Raw genomic sequence first — 16,036 nt, 5'->3', positions numbered from 1 at the left:
TGTATAGTGGATAGTGACAATCTGTATTATGTATAGTTCACCCAAAAAGAAAATTACTGTGTAAGAGTTTACAGAGTTTTAGTGTCAGTACTTCTAACTTTGCAGATGTTGTATATGCTCAAACAGCAACATTACACCCTAACTAAAGTTTAAAAAGTGAAATCATGATCAACCACCCCTTTAAACACAATTATTTAAATAATGCAGGCTGACTGATGGCTTCAGCAAAAGCAATATGTATTAACAACCTCGTAGCTCCTATTGAACTAAGGCCTAATCCTGGGTTAATCTAAGCCCTGTCTGTGAAACCGGGCCCTAGAATCCCATTTTTAAATGAAACTCATTGAAACAGTTTGGAAAGTTCTAGAGCACCTAGGCAAACTCCTTCATTCATAAACCATGCAGTTCAGTTTTTGGGTTTTAGATATAAAGAACAGAAATTTTTAAATATATATTACTAAGCATTTCAGTTATTTTGTCCACCTTTTGTAGTTTCCTATATGTATATAGCACTTAAAAAGGTTCCTCTATGATCACGAGCCAAGAACCATTTTTGGTGCCATATAGAACTTTTTTTTTAGAGTGTACATCGTGTACTTAGACCGACGGAAAATAAAAAGTTGCGATTTTCTAGACCGATATGGCGCCTGAAAATAGTCCCCATCACGCTGTTTGTGCAAGCAGGTTGTCACGTTGGTAAATTAACAAAGTATATAGTTTGTTGTGCAACATGTTTCAGAGTGAAGAGTGGCACTGTGTTAATTTACATGCATGCAGCTTATAATAGAGCAGTTCGGTTCACAGTAAATGCTGCTTCTCACAAACTCCATCTCTGCAAGGGACATGGTGGTGGAAAAAAATTGATTTCAATACTGAAAAATGCTTTTTCTTTTTGTGTAGGAATCCAAAACATTAAAGGGCCAGATTTACTAAACAGGGCAAATTAGTGTGAGAGCGCAATTCCATAAAAGCGTAGATGGGAGTGGACAGTTCTGTGCGTTATCTACTGACGACACGCAAATTAAATCACACAGACACAGCCGGATCATTTCCATAATGACCAGAACAATCTACCCGTAAGCGTCTGGTTTAAGACGTGCTTTTTTTGTAGCCTGGTCCTACCAGACTCTCATACATTTCATTTGTACAGAGAGTCTGGCCACTCTCCATTGACAAGCGTTAACTTCCTTGAAGGCGGCTACTCTGTTGAAGTTTAAAACTATTGGATCTGCCCAGAGCCACTCTGGATCTGCCATAACCAATCGCTAACGTTTGGTCGTGACGTATGTCATCTCAAACTAGCGCACAACATCAACGTCATCGTTCTCAGCCACTCCCTCTGTTCACTGATTGGACCGATTAAAATTTGACCGGAGAAAACCAGAGAATATACCGCAATCCCAGACGGAGCACTGAAGGAAAATGAAAATTGAGCGGAAGTACGTAGGAGGGCGGAGCCAGGCTACTTTTTTTTGGGTAAACACCAGTAAATTGACGAGTGCAAACCTTAGTAAATCACCTTGCATGATTCATTTAAATACTCTCCTCCCATAAATGTTGCACCTGAAAGGCAAACTCCTACAAATACATATGCAATTAGGTCAGCTGCAAAAATAATTCTGTCCAGCCTTTTCAGCGCTAATTTATCAATGCGCGTCTTTAGTAAGTCTTGACAGTAGTTTTTTAATGCCAAACGAGTTAGTTCATCATCTTTTGGGTTAACTGTCCCTTTAACACATAATTTGTATATTCATATCATTTTTTCAACAATATTATTGATTTGACTGCACTGACACTATTGGATGAGAACTGAACTGAGCTGGACGATGATGTCACCGTTTTCCCCAGAGCTGCTGTATAAATGAACTAAATTGATAACCAATGATTTTTTGAAACGGAAATGAATCAAAACTGAACTTACTTAAAAGTAAGTTAAAATGTTAAATTGGTGACACCAGAATAAAAATATTCATGATTCTGAAGCTGAAACTACAGACAAATAGGCTTGCACTCTGTCACTGACTAGATATAGCCTATTTAAAAAATAATGTAGGCCACTTTTTACTGGTAACCAGTGTTGCCACAGTTACTTTGAAAAAGTAATCTGATTACTGATTACTCCTTTAAAAAGCCACTTAGTTACTTTACAGATTACTTGATTTTAAAAGTAACTAAGTTAGATTACAAATTACTTTATTAGCTACATTCAGCAGTTGCCGACAACACCCCTGCCGCCTCAACATAAAAATGACAACCGTTTTTGCCAACTCTCACTTTATTGGAAGTGCATTTTTAACAGTAAAGTCAACAATGTATCTCCTGACATTTTAAGTTGAAATGAAAAAATATTTCCTGGAAAAAAAACATGCTTTAATAAAAAATTTAATAAAGACCGTCTTTCTTGACTTCACTTAACATAAATACTCTCCCTGAGACGCAAGAAGAAAGCAAAAATATGTATTTTTACTAAGGAAAATGACAAAAATAGTAACTCACAGTGACTTGGATAAATTACTTTAATCTGATTACTGGTTTGGAAATAGTAACGCATTAGATTACTCGTTACTGGAAAAAAGTAGTCAGATTAGAGTAACGCGTTACTGGCATCACTGCTAGTAACATAAGACATTTGGCATTATCAGGAGGACAAATATTCCCCCATTGCATTATTTTACATTATTCAACATTATATATAGTAGTTTAATGTAGTACTGACACTAAAACTCTGTAAACTCTGAATGTTTTCTCACACAGTAATTTTCTTTTTGGGTGAACTATACACAATACAGATTGTCACTATCCACTATACATATTGTTGCATTTTTGTATTGCGTTATATTGTGACACGATATATTGTTACACCCCTACAAATTTGATTGGGTTCTATTTGCTTTTGTTGTGCCACATCGCACCACTCGTGTCTGTCTGGTGTTGACAACGGTGTTAAATCTCAGGGGGTAGTTCAAGTAAATATTGGTTCGGCTGACAAAAAAAGTTTGGGAATGCCTTTCTTAGAGATAATGAGGAAATGATTCTGATTGAATATAATGGAATAATGTGGAAAAGTAAAGCCTTTTTTGCTTCATAATTTAAAAAAAAACTTTTATCCAGTTGGAGTGAGGACAACTAGGCACAAACAAAGTCCCGGGATACAGCTGGTCAAGATAAAATGGGATCAGGGTCTAGACAAGGTCAGGATTTTCATCAGTTTTCATCATTTTGTCAAGAAACACCCAACATTGTTGCTACCTCATACAAATTCGCAAATTCAATCAAAATGTCCATGCAGAACATGTGGGCTTTGAGTTTTTATATTAAAAAAAGAAATAGAAAAAACGGAAATGATCAATGTGGATACAAAAATGAAATTCAAATTGAACTTCAAAGAGGAAACACAGTGTAACTAATTCAAAGAATACCAGAGTGAAATAGGAAGAAGAGGCAGTTGATTAAAACTGAATATCTCCTCATGTGGAAGTGTTAGGCAGACTTTTGAGAATGCATGTTAAAGAGAAGTACCCCGAGGCTCGGGGCAAAATATGTTACATAGACGTGTGGTCATCCTTTCATCTGTGCATGGGCAGCGAGACCTATTCTATTAACCTCATCAAAACTAGCATGGCCTGCAAGTCAAACATTATGCCATATCCCAAGGAATGTTTCACACTGTTCTTTTTGGACAACAACTGAACCCACATAAAAAAAAGGAAACGAGTTTAACTTTAAAGTAACTGCTAAAGCATTTGCAAAAAAAAGAGGCACATTACGCTGACTGCAAATTAGCAGAAGGTGTTAGATGTTAGATGTTAGCTGTTAGAAAGTAGGCCTGGAAATTAGCATCATCGCATGGGAGTCATTAGGTTCAACACATCATTAGGGTTGGAAACGAGAAACGGTTATTATTCAGAGTGTACCTAATTCTTATTCAGAACCGGTACATTCCCCAAAAGAACAATGATTTTCATGACGTTCGTTCCTTTGGTTATCACATGCTTTGTTTCCAGAAACTGTTCCCTGCATTAGTATTCAGTGATAAACACTCAGCATGACAAGGCTAGGGAATGATTCCTATATGAACCCTTTGTTTTTGGTGAATCAAAAGCATACAGCACGGCGAATGAAGTTCCGATTTCCGAGTGGATGACTCCTATGAGTCGGTTCTAGTCACAAACATTTAAAGGGATGGTTCACCCAAAAAATTAAAATTTTTCATTACTTACTCACCCTCAAGTTGTTCCAAACCTGTATTAGTTTATTTCTTCTGTTGAACACAAAAGATGATACTCATACATGTTTGGAATAACATGAGGGTGATGACAAAATGTTCATTTCTGGGTGAACTATCCCTATAAGACTGTTCCTCGAGCAAACGATTCCTATCAGCCGGTTCTTCGTAATCAAAAACACGCAGTGAAAACGATGACATCTGATTCCCCAAGCAAATGAGTCCTATGAGCAGATTCTTTTAGTCGATAACAAACACTTATGAATCAGTTTGATATGTTACATTTTCTTTTGTTCTTTGTGTTTGTTTTACATTTAATATAGAATATATTAGTGTCCGCCCCTTTTTTTCAGCAGCATTTTTTTCCATAATTTTTTCCCATAGAGATTTAGGGAGGTTAGGGATTGTTCATATTGCTTTTTGATTGGTGTACCTTCTGTACAGCATCATGGGTAACAATTTTTCACCACTGTTAAAGGGGTGGTTGATTGCCCCTTTTTTACAAGTCTCTGATGTCCCCAGAGTGTGTGTGAAGTTTTAGCTCAATATATGATGGAGAGACTCAAGAAGTAATGACAACATGTAGAATGCAACAAGATGTTCCTGAATGGTTATTTGATGAATTTATGCTGCTTATGTGAAGTTAACTATCTTCAAGTCATTGATTAGCATATTCTGTCATGATAATCTCACCGCCTTTGTGTGTTCCCGGGGGAAGGGTTTATGTAAATTCCAGGGTTAGTGATGTCACTAACCCAGGAAGAAGCTTGTGTAGTCCCTATCAGCCGTTTGTTGTAGTCCTTGAAAAGCAATTTCTTTAAAGAGCACCTATCATGGCATTTAAAATGTTCCAAATATTGTTTTAGAAGTCCAAAACAACAGTTTTGCATGCATGCAATGACAAAAAAGACTTTAGTTTTCTTATAATATGCATTTATTTTTACCTGTTTTGACAGCGATTCTCAAATGATTCCTTTAGTGATTCACTTTTCAAAACCCCGCCTTTACGTGACGCTAATCTGCGGTGATTGGTCCGATGACCCAGTCAGTTGAGATTGGTTTAGTCTGTGCAGATATTCTCGGAAACGGAACGCCCATCAAAGTCTTATAGTGACAGTAATTTGTTAATATGTGTCAGGAGTTATGAATATGAAAACCGCGTCGGTACTGTTTGATTGTAATATGAGCCTCAGCTGATCTCATTCATAAAAAAACTCCTCTATTCTCCTCACGAAGACTCGCGACAAATCAACATCCCTCAGGGCTTTTAGTTCAAAAGTGTGCAGATGAGGAGACATATTGATAGATTCTCATATGTCTGTGTCAAATTTCTAAACAGAGGAGTATTTTTTATTCAATACTTCCTCAAAATGGGCAGAAATAGCCTAATCATGAGCGATTGAGTCTCTTATGTGTTGTTTTCAATTCATACTGGCAGCCGGAGGGCGCTCTGTGCACATGTAGTCCATATATGGTACAGACAGACGAAGAAGAACCATGTGCCATAATAGAAGTCCATAATAAAAGCTTCCTGAGATCGCGAAACATACATTTGACGACTAATAAACACACAATCGCGACGATGTATGGTTTGTCTTCAAGCCACTTAGTCTTCAAATGCTCATCCTTGGGCAGATGAAAAAAGTTTGCTTTTGAGTGGCACTTCAGAACACAGGGTCTCGTCGCCATGATGTTTTCTAGTTTTCACTGGCGTCTTGGAGCGCAATAAGTGGGCGTATCGTATTCAAATAACTTGACAAGTTGACGTCATCTAGTCAGAGAAAAAGCTTCGGTCTTCTAACGATTCTTAAAGGGTAACTAAACCCCTGCTCAGAGCTTAACTCCACCCACTGGCAATGACTCCGAGTCGACTCTTACTTTTGAAAGAAAATAACTATATATACGGTGCACTGTCATATTTCAAGCTATCACAGGATGTTTTTGTTCACTTAGATCTATGTTACACACTACATGAAAGGTAAATTTCAAAATTCCATGATAGGTGCTCTTTAAAATAAAAGATCTCCCTTTGCTTTGAACTTTGAGCATAACTAACTTAGCAGACATAACTCAACACCAGACAGACACGAGTGGTGCGATGTGGCACAACAAAAGCAAATAGAACCCAATAAAATGTGTAGGGGTGTAACAATATATCGTGTCACAATATATCGCAATACAAAAATGCAACAATATGTATAGTGGATAGTGACAATCTGTATTATGTATAGTTCACCCAAAAAGAAAATTACTGTGTAAGAGTTTACAGAGTTTTAGTGTCAGTACTTCTAACTTTGCAGATGTTGTATATGCTCAAACAGCAACATTACACCCTAACTAAAGTTTAAAAAGTGAAATCATGATCAACCACCCCTTTAAACAAAATTATTTAAATAATGCAGGCTGACTGATGGCTTCAGCAAAAGCAAATATGTATTAACAACCTCGTAGCTCCTATTGAACTAAGGCCTAATCCTGGGTTAATCTAAGCCCTGTCTGTGAAACCGGGCCCTAGAATCCCATTTTTAAGTGAAACTCAGTGAAACAGTTTGGAAAGTTCTAGAGCACCTAGGCAAACTCCTTCATTCATAAACCACGCAGTTCAGTTTTTGGGTTTTAGATATAAAGAACAGAAATTTTTAAATATATATTACTAAGCATTTCAGTTATTTTGTCCACCTTTTGTAGTTTCCTATATGTATAGAGCCATATGGTAAAACAGCATGAATATAATCCTGCATTTAAAAAAAATACAAGTTTTGAGGTTATAGTTAAGATGTCCTGCTATTTAATGATGCAACTTTCTTCTGTCAGACGCCAAAGGAGAAGTTTACCAGACTGTATGAGCTGCTCCATACAGTGAAAGGACAAGCTCCAAAAAGGTTCCTATGACTCATGCACCATATTCCAAGTCTTCTGAAGCCACATGATAGCTCTGTGTGAGAAACAAAGGGTGAGTAAATCATGACAGAATTTTCATTTTCGGGTGATCTATTCCTTTAATGGCTGTGTTCTGCTCGGATGAGCTCCATGCTAATCATTTCGACAGCTTTCATAAGAATATTTCTTAACTTCTCTTTGCCAATTAATTTCAAGCATTTCGGTTTTCAATTGAATAAAGGATTGTGCATCGGTATAGATTGTCTCTTTCCTAAGGAGTAAATAATCATATCTAAAATGACGATTAAATTAGCACAGGCCTGCGCACGGAGGGTGACATTAAGATAACACCGCGATAACATCTCCACACAGGGGCAATGTGTTTGTAATCAAATTCACTCAATTTCAGCCACACGCTCCAGTGAAAGAGCCCGCGAGGAAAAGCAATGGGCACCTCAGTCAAGATAAACGGTGGCCAACGTAGTATGATTTACACCATACGAATGGATAAATATTTCAATTTAAATGCAAAACATTAAACTGGCGGAGGCAGTCGATCAATGCAAGCATTCCGTAACATACTTCTTTAGGGTTCATAAATAATAGCCCATGCAATTACTTCTCTTCAAATGAGGTTTTAAAGCGGGCCTGGCACAGTACGTCTTTATGTAGTAATGTTTTTATTTCCTAAACCTTGTGTTATTCTTGTTCTTAATGTAATTGCTTCTGTCTTTTGCCTCATCAAGCTGACAGATATCTGCAGTAGGACAGTTTCTCAAGATCTCCACGTGGCTCCTCAGTGGGTTTCTTCATTTACAGCCTCTCGGTCCTTCACTGATTTCGCCACTATATCAGATACTGAATAGTGCTGATATAAACTTAAAAAGTGATGAAAGTGTCTTTTATGATAAAGATGACTCATATTTTAATTCATTGTTTGTAATCGGATGTTTAGAAGTCCATCTGAACTTTACCATTTCTCGAGTTTTAAGGTCCCAGACTGGAACTCATATGTTCAGTGAAATATTATTTGAATTTAATCATCTGTTTCCTATTTTATATAGAAAATATATTTTCAAATGTAATTTATTCCTATGATGGCAAAACAGCCACTACTCCTGTCCTCAGTGTCACATGATCCTTCAGAAATCATTCTAATATGCAGATTTTGCTGCTCAACACTGAAAAAAAATATTTTTACTGCTTGTTCAAATTGCTTAGTTAAAAAGAATCAATCAACACAATTGCTAAACATTTTGTCTTAACTTAATTTGATTGTGTTCAATCCACTTAAATATAAGTCAAATTGAAGTTTACTTGATCCGTTTGTGTTGAGATTACGTGAATGATTTGTGTTGCATTGACTGAAACTGGCCGGGGCCTGTTAGTTCCCAGCATGCTTTGCATATGGCTAAATGAAGAGAGAGTAAATGTTGTTATTTGATATGTAAAAGTGTTATTTTATGTATTTTTTTACGGAAGTGGGCGTGACTGTACTTTTATTCTTTTGTTTTATACAAAATATTTAATCAACTATCACAAAACTATGCATCATTTGAAAGATAAAACACTCAAGATTCATCTTCTGAACTTGTTTTTCCAATAAATACACCAGAGAGGAAAGGGTTAAATGAAATGCTAAATGACCGGCCATGTAAACATCTCATCTTTCATCTCCTATCGTTCAGATCAGATTGGACGAAACCAAAAAACAGCAGCATACATGTCAGTGTAAGGGTCCACTCTTCAAAAAAACTCCTTTGTTTGCATGAGCATTTTGAGTTAGAGTAATCAGTCATGTCCATCCACGCCTAGACTATTATGGTCATAAAAGCTTACAGAAGCTAAATTTTTGAGAGTATCATCCTCAAATTTGAATCAAAACATGATCAGACATTCAGTTTTATATTTAGGTTATTTTCAGGCCCTTAAAGCTACACTGTGTGATATTTCCCCCATCTAGTGGTGAAAATGTGTATGACCAACCAGTGAATTTTAGTTTCTGTTCCTCTCAATTCCGATTTCGTTTTAACTCCTACGGTGGCCGATTTAGTCCAAGATTAACATGGCTTCCAGTTCGACTTCGTCCACATTCGACACGGTGCCATCGAGTGTTAAAACACGAAAGGCGAAGCTTGAATTTACGGGTATGTCCCACTTTGGCTAATGTACTTTCAAGATGGAGGGGCAACATGGCGACCCGCATTCGAACCCCTTACCCGCATGTACTTTCAATGGCATATTATAAACTTTCGAGAATACTTTATTACTTGAAATAAGTAAATATACATTAATGAGCACATATATTTTTGAAAAAAAACGAAGTGTTTTTAGCTAAGAATAAACTAAAAAAGTTACACAGTGTAGCTTTAACATTAAATTCTCATACATTTCCCTTACATGTATATTTTACCATGTCTTACTCTGTTCCTATACTACTTTGAGTTATTATGACTCTTGGGTAACAGAATTGCAAGTGTCTAGTTTAAAATAAGACCAGATTTATGAATATAAACCATAGGGTTTAAGAGCTGCAGTCGTTTTCAAAAAAATCTCAAAAATAGGGGTGCAGGTTAAGAGGTTAATAGTGTTTAATATTCAATTATGTTGTAATTATTAGAACAATTTAAATTACAGAGGGTTACCAATGTGGAGAAGAGTGGAGCATTTGCTTAGGCTGTGGAATAAAACAACTAATGTCATAATGGCTTTGCTGAAGGAGCTTTTAATGCTTAGCATTTAAGATGCTAATGTGTGCTATTACTACTAGCTAAAAGTTTGTCAACTAGCTAGTGCAGCATTATAATTCAGTTGTGTAACATTAAAATATATGAAATTTAAGTGGATGAATGAATTTATGAAATTGAATGCCTGAATCATGTCAGGGAGCCATATAAAATTCACTTTGAGATACTTAATTGGATCTCTTAAAATGTATGCATTCCACAAATAATGTTTGTTTAACTTAACTGATTCATGTGAGACCGATGTACACAATTAAATCATGTACATCCAACACTTAGAAACATTTATTATTATTATCACTGTTGATTATAGTTGTGTTTTCAAGATTGTTTGATGAATAGTATCTTGAAAGTTTTTGAAATAAAAAAATGTGTAACATTATAAATGTTGTGACAATCACTTTTGATGTTTAATGCATTCTTAAATAATTTCTTTAAAAAAATACTGAGACTAGAGACTGTATTATTAGTTGCATGTACAGTATTTTTTGTATTATACAGTCATACTGCAATATACAACACTGTGTGAACTGCACCACCATTCATATTAGACGCAGAATAATGCTAATAAAATACAGCCCACAAAAGGCGTTTCAAATTTCATGGAAAAAGAAGAAGAAAGAAATACTGACAGAAATGTGCTGCTGCACAATCATAGTCACCTTGGCTAATATCAAGCATTAATTTAATTCATTGGCAACATCACGGCATCTACGATGGAAAACGCTGGCAATAGAATGGTGACACTGATGATGACGATGATGCTTATGATGATATTCGAAAAGTGTTTTGATGCCAAGGGATAAAAAACGGTGGCTTTCCAGCACAATACAGTGCCATTTGTCATCGGGCAAGGACAGTCGTAATCATCCCTTGCGCGTGCCTTTCCCCATCAGTCTTCCCCTCGCTGAGTATCAGGATCAATCTAGGCTCATTTATTTTAATCGTCTCCTGTTTGCTAAACTGGCAAAGTCAACAGAGGACGACAGAAACAAGCCTCGCTCTCAAAACAAGCCAAAAACAGTCATTTCCCAGTCTCATAACATGTTCTTGTTATTCTGCAAATGTAGGCTTTGTTTTAACCTTAGAAATATACTGTATCATTTTACTGATTCCACCGATCAGTGCTTGACATGAACCTTTTTGTTTAGCAGCCATTGTGGCTAGTGGTTTTCCAAAGTTACTCAGCATTTTCAACGGACACAATTTTGACATTGACACTTGGGGTGGTACCTTTTCAAAAGGTAGCCTACACTCTAAAAAATGCTGGGTTAAAAACAACCCAAGTTGGGTTGAAAATGGACTAACCCAGCAATTGGGTTGTTTTAACCCAGCAATTGTGTGGTTTTAACCCAGCGATTGGGTGGTTTTAAGCAAACATTAAACCCAACCTCTGGGGTAAAACGACCCATTCACCGGGTTAAAACAACCTAATTGCAGGGTTAGTCCATTTTAAACCCAACTTGGGTTGTTTTTAAAGTAGCATTGTTTTAGAGTGTACACTTTTGTTCCATTTAGGTACTAATATGTACACTTCATGTACTAATATGTACCTTTAAGGTACCAATATGTAACCTTTTTTTCGGAGAGTGTATATTAGGTTGCTTTCACTTTAAGACCGGATGCACGGATCCATTTCACTGTTACACATATATTTTCTTTCTCAATTATTTACGTTCACTTAAAACATAACTGACAGTTTTATGTGAATACTTGCCAAGACCGGCATTTTGACATTACTTTGTGTGTATTTGACTCAAGAGAAATGTGGGTGGGTCCTCTCACAGAAAACTTTTACTGGAGTACACTCTAAAAAATGCTGGGTTAAAAATAACTGTTAAAAATGACTGTTGGGAGTCATTGTTCAGCTAACCTGGATTTTCTCATGGTTAAATGTAGACCGTTTTATCTACCGCGGGAGTTCACCTCCACTATTATCACTGCAGCCTATATTCCCCCGGATGCTGATGCCAAGCTTGCTATGAAAGAACTTCACGCAGCCATCAGTAAACAACAGACTGATCACCCGGAAGCTGCGTTTATTGTTGCAGGTGACTTTAATCATTCAAACCTAAAGTCAGTGCTACCCAAGTTTCACCAGCATGTTTCCTGCCACACCAGAGGAAACAAAACCTTAGACCATGTTTACACAAACATGGCTGGCGCTTACGTTGCGACACCCCTCCCCCACCTGGGACAGTCAGACCACCTCTCTTTGTTTCTATCACCCAAATATTCACCCCTCATCAACCGTGTGAAGCCATCAGTAAAGACCATCAAGGTGTGGCCTGCGGGGGCAGACTCATTCACTTCCTCTGTATTGGATCATATCAATACCACCATCGACAGTGTTACAACCCAGAAACAGATCACCACATACCCTAATCAGAAGCCTTGGATGAACAGGGAAGTTCGACTCCTGCTGAAGTCACGCAATACTGCCTTCAGATCAGGTGATGCACAAGCCTACAGCGCATCCAGAGCTAACCTGAAGAGGGGCATCAAAAAGGCCAAGCACTGCTACAAGCTAAAGATAGAGGGTCACTTTTCCAACTCTGACCCTCGACGCATGTGGCAGGGCATCCAGGCCATCAGTGACTACAAAACCACCCACTCCACCCCCGCAGCCACTGATGTCAACTTCCTGAACGAGCTAAATTACTTTTATGCTCGTTTTGAAAGAGACAACAGAGAAACTGCCACCAAGCTCAAACCCTCAGCTGACCACCCACCAATCACACTCTCCTCCACAGATGTCTGCAAGGCACTGAGCCGGATCAGCGCACACAAGGCTGCTGGACCAGACAACATCCCTGGACGTGTGCTCAGGGCATGTGCGGAGCAGCTCGCTGGGGTTTTTACAGACATTTTCAACCTGTCTCTTGCCCAAGCAGCTGTACCGACATGCTTTAAACGCACTTCCATTGTGCCAGTGCCGAAACACTCTAACCCGAGGTGCCCTAATGACTACCGCCCTGTAGCACTCACACCCATCGTCATGAAGTGCTTTGAGCGGCTGGTCCTGGAACACCTAAAAGACTCTATACCATCCACATTGGACTCACACCAGTTTGCCTTCCGCAGCAATAGGAGCACAGAGGATGCGGTTTCCATGGCACTGCACTCTGTGCTCACCCATCTGGACCATAAGAACACGTATGCACGCATGCTGTTTGTTGACTTCAGCTCAGCATTCAACACTGTCATCCCAACCAAGTTAATAGCCAAACTTGGAGACCTGGGCATCAACACTTCAATGTGTAACTGGATTTTGGACTTCCTAACTGACAGACCCCAGAATGTTCGTTCAGGATTCACCTGCTCCACATCCATCACACTCAACACTGGTGTACCACAGGGCTGTGTGCTAAGTCCGTTTCTCTACTCCCTCTTCACCGCCGACTGCAAGCCTGTGTATGGATCTAATTCCATCGTCAAGTTTGCGGACGACACTACGGTGATTGGGCTCATCAGCAACAACGATGAGACTGCCTATAGGGAGGAGATCCAGCACCTGGCCACATGGTGCGCTGATAATAACCTGCTCCTCAACACCACCAAAACGAAGGAGCTCATCGTGGACTTCAGGAAGGAGTCAAGAGGCACACACGACACCATCCACATCAATGGAATGGCTGTTGAACGTGTCTCCAGTTTCAAGTTCCTGGGGATCCACATCTCGGCGGACATGTCGTGGACGACCAACACCTCCAGCCTGGTCAAGAAGGCTCACCAGCGCCTCTTCTTCCTGAGGACACTGAGGAAGAATCAGCTCTCCTCTGCGATCCTGGTGAACTTCTATCGCTGCGCAATAGAAAGCATCCTGACCAACTGTGTGGCAGTATGGTATGGGAGCTGCTCTGTTGCGGAGCGCAAGGCACTGCAGCGGGTGGTGAAAACTGCCCAGCGCATCACAGGGACTCCACTACCTGCCATCGAGCACATCCAGAGGAAACGCTGTCTGCATCGAGCTCGCAGCATCCTCAAGGACTCCTCTCACCCAGCCCACAGATTGTTTTCTCTCCTGCCCTCCGGCAGGCGTTTTAGGATCCACCGGACCAGGACCAGCAGACTAAAGAACAGTTTTTTCCCCAGAGCTGTCTCTTTATTGAACTCAAACCCCCGTTGATCCACTTCCCTCATAAACTGATAACTCTCCTACCTCACATCTTCCTTCACTTTGTTATTTGCACTACCGACTGTTTATCACAGTAACAACTGTTTACATATGCATCTTGCACTGCCATATCTTAACTGGATTATGCTCATTTGCACTGCCGACTGTATTTATAGTACCAATGTTTACATTTGCATTTTGCACTGTACTTCTAACTGTAATATGCAACCACTTTCCACTGCACTTTACACTTTTTTTTTTTCCGGATAGCTCTGTCCATAATTTATTGCACTACCCTAATCCACTGCTATTCCTCATATTAGCCTAGCATATTATTGTATACCTCTATCTAATTTTACCCGAAAATTCTGTTTATAGTAATAGCCATCTGTATATTGTATTCATAGTACATATTCACCTGTAAATTCTGTTTATAGTAATAGCCATCTGTATATTTATTCACTGTACATATTCACCTGTAAATTCAGTTCTGTTTATAGTAATAACGTCTCTCTATTTATACATATTTATACATATTCAGTACATATCCATGTCCTGCACTTACGCATCCATTGTATATCCTGCACTTGCTGCTATTGCACTTCTGGTTAGACCTAAACTGCATTTCGTTGCCTTGTACTTGTACTTGTGTAATGACAATAAAGTTGAATCTAATCTAATCTAATCTAATCTAATCTAATCTAATAACCCAAGTTGGGTTGAAAATGGACTAACCCAGCAATTGGGTTGTTTTTCGCCCAGCGGTTGGATCAAATGTTTGCTTAAAACAACCCAATTGCTAGGTTAAAACAACCCAATCGCTGGGTTAAAGCAAATCCATTGCTAGGTTTGGCTCCATTTTCAACCCAGTGTAGATGCCATTTACATTAAAGGGTTAGTTCACCCAAAAATGAAAATTCTGTCATTAATTACTCACCCTCATGTCGTTGGACACCTGTAAGACCTCCGTTCATATTCGGAACACAAATTAAGATATTTTTGTTGAAAGCTGATGGCTGAGAAAGGCTTCAGACAGGCCTCCATTGGCATTCAGTACATTAATACTCCCAAGACCCATAAAAGGCACTTAAAACGTCGTTACAAAGTCCATCTCACCACAGTGGCTCTACAATAATTTTACGATGCGACGACAATAGTTTTTGTGCGCAAAAATAAAATAAAATAACACCTTTATCCAACTTGTTATTGTCTTCCGTGTGTGCCTCCACGACGCATGCGCGAGAATATTACGCAGATCCGGCGTTCGGACACATGACCCAGAAGAGATTTGTTTACAAGCAGAGGAAGACGCGCGTGTCTAAGCTGTTGGATTCTACATTAATCGTGCTTTAGGTCTCGGCGTAGTTCTCAAAATGGGGCTTAAGTTTGCATTTCATGGATTCCCGAACGCCGGCGCTACGTCACACTTCCAAGATCCATGAAAGGCACTTAAAACGTCGTTACAAAGTCTATCTCACCACAGTGGCTCTACAATAATTTTACGATGCGACGACAATAGTTTTTGTGCGCAAAAAAAAATCAAAATAACACCTTTAACCAACTTGTTCTCGACTTCCGTGTGTGCCTCCACGACGCATGCGCGAGAATATGACGCAGATCCGGCGTTCGGGAATCCATGAAATACACACTTTAACCCCATTTTGAGAACTACGCCGAGACCTAAAGCACGATCAATGTAGAATCCAACAGCTTAGACACGCGCGTCTTCCTCTGCTCGTAAACAAATCGCTTCTGGGTCATATGTCCAAACGCCGGATCTGCGTCATATTCTCGCGCATGCGTCGTGGGGGCATACACAGAAGACAATAACAAGCTGGATAAAGGTGTTATTTTGATTTTTTTTTCGCACAAAAACTATTGTCGTCACATCGTAAAATTATTGTAGAGCCACTGTGGTGAGATAGACTTTGTAATGACGTTTTAAGTGCCTTTCATGGATCTTGGAAGTGTCAATGTACTGAATGCCGATGGAGGCCTGTCTGAAGCCTTTCTCAGCCATCAGCTTTCAACAAAAATATCTTCATTTGTGTTCCGAATATGAACGGAGGT

The sequence above is a fragment of the Gobio gobio genome, assembly GCF_949357685.1.
Source record: "Gobio gobio genome assembly, chromosome: 11".
Taxonomy (NCBI): Eukaryota; Metazoa; Chordata; class Actinopteri; order Cypriniformes; family Gobionidae; genus Gobio; species Gobio gobio.
Note: the sequence above shows the minus strand (reverse complement) of the source record.